Source organism: Penaeus vannamei, chromosome 7 (assembly GCF_042767895.1).
Source record: "Penaeus vannamei isolate JL-2024 chromosome 7, ASM4276789v1, whole genome shotgun sequence".
Taxonomy (NCBI): domain Eukaryota; kingdom Metazoa; phylum Arthropoda; class Malacostraca; order Decapoda; family Penaeidae; genus Penaeus; species Penaeus vannamei.
In genome coordinates, this window is record NC_091555.1 from 8,266,163 (window position 1) to 8,278,662 (window position 12,500).

The following is a 12,500-nucleotide window of genomic DNA, read 5'->3' on the forward strand; positions in this document are numbered from 1 at the left end:
CTCCTTTCTTCCCTCCTCTCTACCTCTCTCTCTTCTTCTCCTTTCCTCACTCCCTCGTTCTCCCGTTCTCTTTCCCTCTCTATACTTTTCTCTATATCTCTCACTGCCTTGTTACCCTTTCTTTACTCCTATCTCTTGCATGCGCCCACGTACACAAATTACTCTGTATGTCTGCGCGTCTCTGTGTGTGAATGCGAGCGTGCGTGCGTGCGTGAGAGGGGGCCGACGGGCGGGCGAGCGGGCGCGTGTTATATGGAGCAGGGCAGAGGAAGGGATGTGCAGGGCCCGGCAGGGGAGACGTCGGCCGCCCATCCCGATGAAATCAAGCCGGGAATCCTACGGGCAAAATGACTGATTATATTAGCGAGAGCGGAGTGCTTCGGGCCGGGATGAGAGAGGAGGCGGCGGTGGAGGGCAGCGAGGGAGTGCCTGGGTCTTACGAAGGGGCGGCGTAAGAGTGAATATTGCATGCGATAAGGGCGAAGGTAGCAGAAGATTCAATTATTCATATAACCTCAAGTTTGGGAGAGATGGAGGTGAACGGGAGGGTGGGTGGGGGGGGGGAAGAGGAGGTTCAGGGCGGCGGCAATTAGTGACGAGGAAATGGCTGCTTGGAAGTGGGCCCTCATAGTGCGGGGGTGATTATGTAATAATTATGATAAAGAATGGGTAATTGCGTACAGTAATGTTGTTCCCGGCCTGCGCCCCTTTCCATTCCTCTTATCCTCTCTCTCCTATTTCCTCTCGCTCCCCCTTCAGTACCTCTTCTCTCCCCTCTTAAGATTTGGCCCCTTATATTTTTCCCCAGACCCTTCGCTTTTATCCCCCTCTCTTTAATCTATATTTCCCTTTCCCCTCATTTCGGCTCTCATAACCTTCAATTATTTTGCGCTTATTTTTGTGTTTCTCTCATCAGCAAATTATTTGGCGTTTCATGTCGTTCCCACGTTATCACTTCTCGCGAGATCAACTGCCTGTCGTTCGGCGGCTTCAAGATGGCTATTTTGATGCTGATAAATGCTAATATAACGAAATTATTAATTTTTGACAGCTTCCATCAATTTGTAGCCGTGGAACTTGTTGCCGAATCTTTGAATAATGTATTCTTGGCTCTCCCTTATTAGCACCGTGCAACAAGGAGTCTATTGATAATTTATTCATGCCATCGACTCTGGGCGGGGGAGCGTCGGCTGGGGTTTCCTATAATGGCGACTTTGGTTTAATTATTGTTTTTTTCTATCCCTTTCAGGTAAGCGTGAACTGCAGGTGCGGAGGACGACTTGGTTGGGCCGCAGGAGCTGAGGTAGGTGAGGCGTAGTGCGCTTCGGGAGCAAGCGGTGTGCTGTGAATGGTAGTCGCTTCGTTTGTGAGAGGTATAGAAGGCGCCGCTTGAGGTTCGGCGTCAAATTCCCTCCATGGCGATGAAGACGAGGACTGCTTGATGCGACTCGGCCCCGCGTCCGAGCCGGGCTGGGCGCTGGGAGGCCGGGTCACCGCCCAGGAATCCTCCGTGATCTGATCAGGCTTATCATTTTTTGCTGTTCCTCCTTCCGGTCTCATCGAGCGAGTGGGGTTCGGTCTGCGCTGCCGGGCGATGATTGCTGCATCGCTAGGCCGGGTCCGCAAGGTTCGTTCCATCTCTGAGGCACTATGTTGACATTCCCCTGCTGTGTAGAGTTGCATTTTCTTCATCTCCTTCTTCTCCTTCTCTTCTCCCTCTTCTTCGGGGCGAATTAATCACCGCCGCCTTTTTCTTCCTCGGTCATTTATTTTCCTCGCCATTCGTTGTAATTATGGGTTCGGCCGTCCATTTCTGCGGGACGAGGCTTCATTTAAGGCCAGAGTTGGAAACCGCGGAATGATTTTGCTGTTGTAGTTGTGGATTTTTTGTTTTTTGTTTTAGTTGTTTCCTTTTATTTTTACTAAGGAGCGAGTTCATCGAAATAAAAATGTTCCTTTATAGGACGCTCTTTTGCATACTGCGTGGCCCTCTGGCTCTCTGGCTCCCTGTCTGGCCCGCAGGCACCCCGGCACCCTCTTCCCTTTCTTCTCACGTACCCAGGCTAAAGGCGAGTGCGTTTTCTTGTTATGTCTGTTTTTGAGGGGATAATATTTCGCAAATATTAGGTGATCGGACTTGACTGAAATAGTGGAAGGGCTTAAGTGTTGCTGTGTTTAAAGTTCTTTGTCCATTTCCCTTTTGTTTTATGGCCGCCGAGAGAGAAAGAGGGGGGAAGAGAGGGGTCGGGGAGGAGAGCAGGCGAGAGGGAGGAACGATAAAGGAAGATGGAGAGAGGAACGATAAAGGGAGATGGAGAGACCGCAAAGGGAGGGGAAAGGGAAGTAGGAGGGGGGGAGGCAGGAGGAAGAGAGCGCAAGGGGAAGGGGGAATGGAAAGAGGAAGAGGGTGGAAGGAGAGGAGGAGGAGGCGGGGGGAAAGGAAAGAAGGGAGAGAAGAGGAGATCGAAGAAAGAAGAGGAGGCGGATAAGAAAAGAGAAGGGCAAGGGAGAAAAGGCAGGAGGATGAGGAAGATAAAGGAGAAAGAGGAAGAAGGGGAAAAAGAGGGGGACAGGGAGAAGGAGGAAAAGGAAGTAGGAGGGGCAGGAGGAAAGGAAAGGGGAGAAGAGGAAAGGTAAAAAGAGGAGGAGGAGGAAAGGGAAGGGGGAGGAAGGAGGAGGAAAGAGGAAGGTAAGGGTGAGGAGGGGGAAGGGAAGAGAAGAAATGGATAATGGGGGCGGGGGGGAAGAGAAGGATGAGGAAGAAAAAGGGAAGTGGGAGGAGGAGTCAATGGAAGTGAGGAAAGGGAAAGAGGAGGAGGAAAAGGAAGGAGAAAGAGATCGAGGGAAAGATACAATTAGGAAGAACAAGAGGAAAGGGAAAGGGAGGAGATGAGATTATAGATGTGTATGTGTGTATATATATGTGTGTGTATATATATATGTATATATATGTATGTGTATAAATATATTTATATATGTATATATATATATATATATATATATATATATATATATATATATATATATATATATATATATATATATATGTGTGTGTGTGTGTGTGCGTGTGTGTGTATGTGTATATGTATATATATGAGTATGTGTGTGTGTGCGTGTGTGCGTGTGTGTGCGCGTGTGCGCACGTGTGTGTGATGTGCATGTATATGTATGTATGGATATAGATATATAGATTGATGAATATGATATAATATAATATGTGGATATATATATATATATATATATATATATATATATATATATATATATATATATATATATATATGTATATATATATATATATATATATATATATATATATATATATATATATATATATATATATATAATATGTGTGTGTGTTTAAGGCAAACTTAGGTGAACAAATGTTTTTTTTTATGTTCCAGTATGTAATTAGATTCTCACAAAACTTTTCAAAGCAAGTTAACAAGTACGGCACGTTATATTGATAAGCCTTACGAAGTGGAAAGCCGCCTCTGGCAAAAGTAGGTTATTCATTGATTACTACGTCATCGTAGCGTGGGTCCGTATGTGATTTGGTTCCCCCCCCCCCTCCCGCCTCCAGAGCTTATTCTGAGGGAGCTCCTCGCCCTGATGTCTTTTGGCCTCGCCCTGGGCCCCACGTCGGTCGTCACCCTCTTGGCCTCACTCGTCGGTCCTTGGCCTCACTCCCGTCGCCATCCTCGTCTTCTTGGCCTCACCCTGGTCCTCACCCTGGTCCTCACTCGCCTCACCCTGTCGCCGCTCTGCTTCCTCGCCCTCAATCACTGCCTTATCGTGGGCGACATTGATTTTTTTTCGTCTTCGTATTTGTCACCTGCCCCCTTGTCCCCCTCGACCAATCTTCCAGTCTTGTCTATACCAATTTGTCGACATTACCGTTCGGCCGCTTGTTTTGACCACAGGGCGCCGGGACGTGTCCACCTCCTCTCGCGCTCTTCCTCCTCCTCGTCCTCGTCCTCTTCCCCTCCCCTCCCCTCCACTCCATTCTCATTACGTCCCATTCCATCCTTTCCTCCCCATCTCCAGCCTCTCCTTATCCCGACCTCCATCCTCATTCCTCAACCTCTCCCTCTCCGTCACCCATCCCCACCCTCATCCCACCTCTCTCCTTCCCCATCCTTTCCTCATCTCCATTGTCCCTTTTCTTCCCCATCGCCCAGTCCCATCCCCATCCCTGGCCTTCCTCTCCGCCACCCATCCCCAGCGTCAACAAAGCAAGTCCATTTGGTGCGAGCTCGGACAATTTCCCAGTGAGAATCGCCGAACCCCATCGCCGGCCCGACACCCATCTCCCTTTTAAGCCGATCCAATGCCGTAGGAGCTTTATTAGTTCCCCCTCCCCCATGGCCTGTCCTCCTCCTACCCCCCCCACCCGACCCCACGGTCATCCCCGTCCCCCTGCCGAGGATCTAGCCAGGGGCCGGGCTGTCTTTGGACGGGCAAACTACCAATTTCCCCTTGGTAATCCGTGACAATACGTCTTGAGAAGCTCTCTTTCACCGCGGACGTGCGATTTGGGTTGTGTGTTTCTTGGCCTGGGGGTTGGTTGGCACTTTTTTATTGACTGTGGGTGGGATTGTATCATATTTGTACACACGCTCTTGCGTTTGCACGCAACTTATGCCAAATCTGGTATTTTTGCATACGCTCATGCGAAAAATAAAAAAAAACATCTGTTCAAATAAGTTTCCCTTAAAAACACACACACACACACACACACACACACACACACACACACACACACACACACACACACACACACACACACACACACACACACACACACACACACACACAGACACACACACACACACACACACACACACACACACACAAACACACACACACACACACACACACCACACACACACACACACACACACACAGACACACACACACACACACACACACACACACACACACACACACACACACACACACACACACACACACACACACACACACACACACACACGCACACACACACACCGACACACACACAGACACACACACACACACACACACACACACACACACACACACACACACACACACACACACACACACACACACACACACACACACACACACACACACACGAACTAACAAGATCTATCTCCTCTCTCTTCTCTCCCCCTCTTCCTCTCTCATTCTACCTCCTCCCTCCTTCCTCCTCTCTATCCCAGTCTCCCTCCCGGCCTCCTTTCTCTCCTCCTCCCTCCCTCCACCCTCCTTTCCCTCCCTCTCCCTCCACTTTCTCCTTGCCCTCCCTCCACCTCCTTTCCCTCCCTCCCTCTACCTCCTTCAACTCACTCCCTCCCTCCTCCTCCTTTCCCTCCCTCCCTCTACCTCCTTCAACTCACTCCCTCCCTCCTCCCTCCTTCCCTCTCTGCTCTCTCCCCCCTCCCCGTCTGCCCCCTCTCCCTCCCTCCCTCTCCTTCCTTCTCTGCCCCTCTCCCCGTCTCCCTCCCTCCCTCTCCTTCCTTCTCTGCCCCCTCCCTCCTCTCCCTCCCTCTCCTTCCTTCTCTCCCCTCCCTCCCTCCCTCCCTCTCCTTCCTTCTCTGCCCCCTCTCCCTCCCTCCCTCTCGCCCAACACCTCTGCTCCCTCTCCCCGTCTCCCTCCCTCCCTCTCCCTTCCTTCTCTGCCACCCCTCCCCGTCTCCCTCCCTCCCTCTCCTTCCTTCTCTGCCCCCCCTCCCCGTCTCCCTCCCTCCCTCTCCTTCCTTCTCTGCCCCCCCTCCGTCTGTCTCCCTCCCTCTCCTTCCTTCTCTGCCCTCTCCCCGTCTCCCTCCCTCCCTCTCCTTCCTTCTCTGCCCCCCCCCTCCCCGTCTCCCTCCCTCCCTCTCCTTCCTTCTCTGCCCCTCTCCCCCGTCTCCCTCCCTCCCTCTCCTTCCTTCTCTGCCACCCCTTCCCGTCTCCCCTCCCTCCCTCTCCTTCCTTCTCTGCTCCCCTCCCCGTCTCCCTCCCTCCCTCTCCTTCCTTCTCTGCCCCCTCTCCCTCCCTCCCTCTCCTTCCTTCTCTGCCGTCCCCCTCCCTCCCTCTCCTTCCTTCTCTGCCCCCCCTCCCCCGTCTCCCTCCCTCCCTCTCCTTCCTTCTCTGCCCCCTCCCTCCCTCTCCTTCCTTCTCTGCCCCCTCCCCGTCTCCCTCCCTCCCTCTCCTTCCTTCTCTGCCCCCCCTCCCTGTCCCCCTCCCTCCCTCTCCTTCCAGGTGGCTTGAGCCGAGGACGCCAGGAGGGCGCGCGTCGAGGGCGTTCTTTCTATAGCCCCGGAGCTCTTGCTTCCTCGCCTCGCGGGTCCTGGCGGAGGGCGGCGCGTGCGGCTCCTCGAAGGGGCGTGTGTGTGTGTGTGGGGGGGGGGGGAGACGCTTTTTTTTTTTAGTCTTACAGGTCCTAGGAAATTACTGAATCATTAGGTTACGATGATGCATCTGGGATCGACATTGATGAAAGGGTTTGCGTGAGGAAAGAGGGGTAGGGAGAGGATTGGGAGGGAGGGAGGGAGAGGATTGGGAGGGAGGGAGAGAATTGGGAGGGAGGAAAGGAGGATGGATGTGAAGGCGGGAGGAGGGAAGGTAGAAGTGAAGGTGGAGGAGGGAGAAGAAAAAAAAAAACGAAGCGAAAAAAATAATGCGTGGTAAATCGACCGGGTTCAGGGAGAAAGGAAAATATGTTTTCTGTGAGGTCGATCTCGGCTGGTTCGGGCGTGCGGTTGATGCCGAGTGAATAAATTGGCTCGGGTCAAGATGGGGAGGTTATGCGAGCTCGGCTCCTGGGTCGGTCGGCGCGGCTGTGGCTTTGCGCGGCTGTGGCTGCTGTCTCGCGGTGTCTGCGTTGAGGCAAGCAGTCGTAGAGGGACTTTGGAGCTTAGTAGAGGGGTAAAAGGGGTAGCCGGATGTAGGTACTCAGGAGGGGAACTAGAGGTACTGAGGAGGGGGAGTAGAGGGGTGACTGTAGGCTCTGGAAGGTAAGAAGAGGGACAAGAAGGGGGAAAGGGATCGAAAATGTTTGGAAAGGGAGATGGGTATGATGTAGAAGGGAAGGAAATGAAGTGAGGAAATAAATGATTGCAAGAATGGAGTGGAGGAAGTGGCGCAGCAAAAGCGAGCGAGTGACGGAGGGGAAAGGAGAGAGAGAAGGTGCGCACCGCCCGGGGAAGGGGAGGCAAAGGGGATTGCGGAGGGGAAGAGAAAATTGTAGTGGGGGGCTGCTAGCGTTCGCTCTGGAAGTGAGGGAGAAGGACGTGCTCGCTGGAAGTGGGGAGAGGGAATGGGGAGAAGGGGGCGTTAGTAGGAGTTGGAGTGGGATTTATAACATTGATTGGCTTTATTGCTTATGGTTATACTGTATATAGACACCCAAACGCACAACTGCGTCAACCCTCCCCCAATATATATGTGTGTGCGTGTTCGAGCGCACGCACGCGCGTCTGCGTTTGTCTGTATGTAGATAAAAATATAGATATATATGTATCTATATATCTTAAACGTTTTACAATCTTAACATCGTGCGCTCGCATACGTATGTGTGAGCTATTATGGGCGTGCAGGAGCGTGTGCAGACCAAGATTCACGCGCAATATGAATTGAGAGTAAGCAAATTACTAAAGCGATTTATTGCGCGCATGTCTGGGACATGTTACATAAATAAGAGGTCAGATCAGGCTTTGTTTGCACTGGGGTCACCGTTGTTCAGCATAGGGCCTTCCTCCCTTCCCTCCGTCTTTGCCTCTCATCCCACGCATGAACCCACCCACCCCTCCCCCCAGCATAGAAAGTCTCCCCTCACCCCCTCTTTCTCTCCCCACTCCCCGCCTAGCATAGAGGGTCTCTCCTCTCGTCTTCCCGTCCGTCTTGTCTACCCTTCACCCTCTCCCTCTCCCCTCCCGCCCACTCTCTCTCCGTCGTCCAGCATAGAGGGTCCGCCGGCCGCCCCTTCCTCCCTCCCCGCCCATCTTTTCCCACCATCCCCTCGGTAAGTCCTCCAGCTAAATTGGGTTGACGGTCGGCGGGCGGGATGAAAGGAATAAAAGTTGTGATGGATATTGTGGAAAGCTCTTTATATCTGTGGGCGGAAGTGGAAGTGGGGCGGGAGGCACGGGGCAGGGGGCTGGGGGGGCAGGGGGCAGGGGGGCAGGGGGCTGGGGGACAGGGAGGCAGGGGGGCATGGATCCCGGGCCAGAATGCTATTAGACCGATAATGTTCCAGATGGGCCGCTTGCATATGTACATGGAACCTGTGGGGCTGGCGGTAGGGGTGCGGGCGGCCGGGGGATTTTTAGGGCATTTCTAGAATCTTGCGTGTGGGCGGGCGGGCGAGCGGATGGGCTGGGACGCGCTCGTAAATCCATCTGTTTGTAAATTGGCGTAATTGGCTGGCTACATCCCATGTGGGCCTGCGTTTGTGGTGGTGGTATTGTCCGGAGATAAGGGAACAGCTGTCCGTCTCGTGTGTCTACGTGTCGTGTCCCGGGATGTCTGAGTGTAATCCTCTTTCTTATTTGTTTCTGTTTTCAGTTTCCGTTTTCGTTCGCGTGTCAGCGTATCTGTCACCAGAGAGTTTGTGCAATCCTCTTTCGTTGTGCGTTTCCGTGTCCCTCCTTTCTCCTTTCTGTGAATAGTCTGCGAAGGTAAGACCCCAGAATTTCTCATTAGCGCCTTTGCACTCTGAAAGCTGAGTCTGCTCCACGTGCTTCTGGGGGAAAAGGGGGAGCTGTCCAGGGTGATTTAGGGCCAGGTAGACGTCCAGGTGTCGCGCCGTTTTCTTTGGCTTTTTTCTATTTCCGTTTTATTTCTCGTTTCTCGTTTTGCTGAGACGGATTCATCGCTACGTCACAGTCGGCGCGTTCGGGGAAAGGGGGGGAGGGAGTTGGAGGAGAAAATGGAAGAAGAGAGGGTGAAGGAGGGAGGCAGGGAGGGAGGGAGGGAGGGAGGGAGGGTAGGGGAGGAAGGGAGGGGGAAGGAGGGAGGGAGGGTAGGGTAGGGAGGAAGGGAGGGAGGGGGAAGGAGGGGGAAGGAGGAGGAGGGAGGGAAGGAGGGAGGGAGGGAGGGAGGGAGGGAGGGAGGGAGGGAGGGAGGGAGGGAGGAAGGAGGGAAGGAGGGGAGGGGAGGGGAGGGGAGGGGAGAGGAGAGGAGAGAAGGAGGGAGAAAAAGAAGTAAGGAAGAAAGGAAGGAAGGAAGAAAGGAAAAAAAGAAAGAAAGAAAGGAAGGAAAGGAGGAGGAAGGGAGGTAGGAGAAAAAATATGAGCAAGATAGAATGAGCGGAGACGTAGGTAGACAGACAGACAGGCAGGGAGGCAGGCAGAAGGACAGACAGACACAGACGCGTAGGCATGCTGGCTGGCTGGCTGTCTGGCCGGCTGACACACACACAAAAGGCTGGCAGATTCAGACAGGAGGGAGTGAGCCGAGCAGATTTATTACAGAAATTGATACAGAACAAAGAGCGAAGGCAGGGAGAAACGAGCCAAAATGATGAAAAGGAAAACGACGAAGATATGATAATGTAAGAGGGACGGAAACGAAGGATAGAATAGCAAGTATAAAAAAATGCATTTATTGAATATTTAAAGCTGGATAAAAGATATGATAAAAATCATGGAGAAAGAGTGCCGATGACATTATTCGGAAAAAGAATTTCGAAAAATGTAAGGCTCACCGATTTTTAAAAATACTGAAAACGGGTGATAGGGAGAGACGGAGGGAGGAGGAGGAGGGGGGAGAGAAAAAAAGGAAAGAGAAGGGAAAGGAGAAAGAATAGAAAAGAGGACATAGGATACAAGAGAAGAGAGATAAGAGGGAAATAGGAGAGAAGGGAGATAGGAGAGAGGACACCGGGCACCGGAGAGGGGAGAAGGGACACCGGACAAAGAACACAGGAGAGGAAGAAAGGAGAGAAGGGAAGGACCACAGGACCCAGTAGAGGGGAAGCAGAAAGGAGGAGAAGACAAAGAAGAAGGGGGGAGAGAATAGAGAACAGACAAAATGATGAGGATGGAGCTAATCGAAGACTGAAATACACAAACAAGAGAGAGAAAGAAGCGGAGAGATCGAGTGCATGCGAAGACGTCCCTCGAGGCCAGAAGAGGCGCTGAGGCCTTGCACGGTGAGCGATTGCGCAACGGCGGGAAAGAAGGAAAGAAAAATCTAAGATAATTTACTTGAAATCAAAGAAAGTGAAATTAGATGCTTGTGCAGGTGCAAAGGAACAAAGGATTTACAGACGGAAGTTGGGTTAGAAGAAGAATTGAAGCGAAAGACGGAAAGAAAAGGAATAAAGATTGGAAGGAGCGTGTATATATCAGAAAACGTAACTGAGCGGGGAAAGTAATGTTGTTTGTCGCCCGAGTTGGGGCAGCCCAGCCCTCGGTCCGCGGGGGAGTGGGGGTCGGGGCGCTAATGGGAGAAGGGGGGGGGAGAAAACCTCCGGAGAGGTAGGCGACGGTGGTGGTGGGGAGGGGGGGGGCATACCGGAAATTTCCCGCCCAGAACACTGATAGGAGGAATTTGCCGCGAACCATCGTGGTCTCTGGCTGTGCACCGACGTGTAGCTGGCGCGCCAGAACTCGCCAGTGCGTCTTGATAGGAGTTGGTCTTATCTGGCTCGCATTGCGCTGGTCTTTGCCTTTGTGTTGCCCAGGTTCTTTCTGGACAAGATAGGGGCAGTTGCTTGGCAAGGGAGAGGGAGGAAGAGGGAGAGAGAGAGAGAAGTAGGTAAAGAACAAGGTGATGGGAAGGAGTAGAAATTAAACTGGACGCATTCGCGTTTTGTTGCAGCCCACGCATTCACACGCACTCCGTTTGTCAATATTAGTATCATTGTGGTGCCTTCTTGTCTCGATGAGAGTACTTGAGACGTTCGACATCGACCAAGGCGCTCAAACTCACTTTACTGCAAGGATAGGAGGAAAGCAGCGCGTTTCCTGAAAAGAAAAGAAAGGAAGTCTCTTGGTCTCCGTAAGATGGCGGCCAGGGTGAAGGTAGGGTGTTCCCTGGGGGGCCGCGCTCCCTAAAAAGCCGTAATGTCAGCGCTTTCCTTGGGGCGAGGGGGAGAGGCGGCAAGGCACTGTCATTAGGCCAGGCAAGCGGGTATCTCCGTTCCCCCAGGGGAGGGGGGATGCCGGGCTGATCCCGGCCTAGTATTTCTCAATGCCCCCAGGACGATTCCGCTCCCTCGCCTTTTTCTCTCTGCTCCCCCTTTCTTTTATGATTTTGTATATTGTTTTGAATGCATTTTTGGAGGGAGGTATTTTTCCAGGCTCTGCCAGAGAGATACTCTTTCAGCATCTGGAAGACCCTTTTCTCTCGCTGCTTCTGTACTATTCTTCTGTGGAATGGACCATTTTCCTCGGACTCCTCTTCCCAGCGCTGTCCGCCCCCCTCTCCGCTGGGACCTCCCGAGGGACCCCCGTGCTCCCTTCGGTATCAGGTGTCCCGCGAGACTGACGCTCTCGCCCCTTCTCCCTTCCTTAAAGAAATGCCGAAAGCAAAGTCTGAGCTCAGAGACGTCGGACCGAAAGGTATGTAGGAAGGGGAGACCATGAGGCGCGTCGGAAAGCGAGGGGCGAGGGAAGTGTTGCGGATTGGAGTTCTTTGGCAGAAACTGAGTGCGGGAGGATTCTTTATCCATTAGGATTGCACTCCGCAGTGGCGTTTCTCCTTCGTGCGCTGCAGTAGCGGGGCGTGGTGAGGGGTGGGAGGGGGTTGGGGGGAGGGTTGAGTTGGACTTCCAAAGAGCTACTTTTTCATATTGACTTGAGCGGAGGATGAAGAGAGCACATTTATATCTCGGGGAATGATGCAGTATAATAGTATAATCTTGGGAATTCTCCCCCTGTCGACAATCCAAAGATCGACGAAATTTAATCTTAGAGAAAGCCGACGGTATAGAGAGGGGGTGGGGGTCGGGGAGCGGAATGGGGAGGGTATTAGGAGGAGTAGGAACAGGTTAACATCACATCCGCGTTACGAAACAGGATGACCCTAAAAAAGCTCATCTTTTGAAGACGGTTCTATACCGCCGGCATTACTGATATTGTCAGAAGACTCGTTCTAAGAAGCGGAATATGGGCATGCACACAATGGACGGAGACGCTGAGTATGGAGAGGGATTGCGTGTGTAAGTGGGAGAAGGAGAGCTCGAACAGGAGGGAGGGAGGGAGGGAGAGAGGGAGGGAGGGAGGGAGAGAGGGAGGGAGGGAGGATGGAGGGAGGATGGGAAGGGAGGAGGGAGGGAGGGAGAGAGAGAGAGAGAGAGAGAGAGCGAACAAGAGCAAGAGGGAGAGAGCGAACAAAAGCAAAGGGAAAGAGAGCGAACAAGAGCAAAGAGAAAGAGAGCGAACAAGAGCAAAGAGAGAGAGAGCGAACAAGAGCAAAGAGAGAGAGAGCGAACAAGAGCAAAGAGAGAGAGAGAGCGAACAAGAGCAAAGAGAGAGAGAGAGCGAACAAGAGCAAAGAGAGAGAGAGAGCGAACAAGAGCAAAGAGA

At 52.4% G+C, this 12,500-nt stretch overlaps 2 protein-coding genes across 7 annotated transcripts in view; both read left to right on the top strand.

Annotated features, from left to right (window-relative positions):
- Nca (neurocalcin homolog) overlaps window positions 1–12,500 on the top strand; it is a 626,340-nt gene that overhangs the window by 408,984 nt on the left and 204,856 nt on the right. The gene's annotated exons all lie outside the window — the stretch shown is intronic.
- Window positions 1–12,500, top strand: part of LOC113819578 (neuronal calcium sensor 2) — a 338,619-nt gene that overhangs the window by 147,336 nt on the left and 178,783 nt on the right. The window lies entirely within an intron of this gene.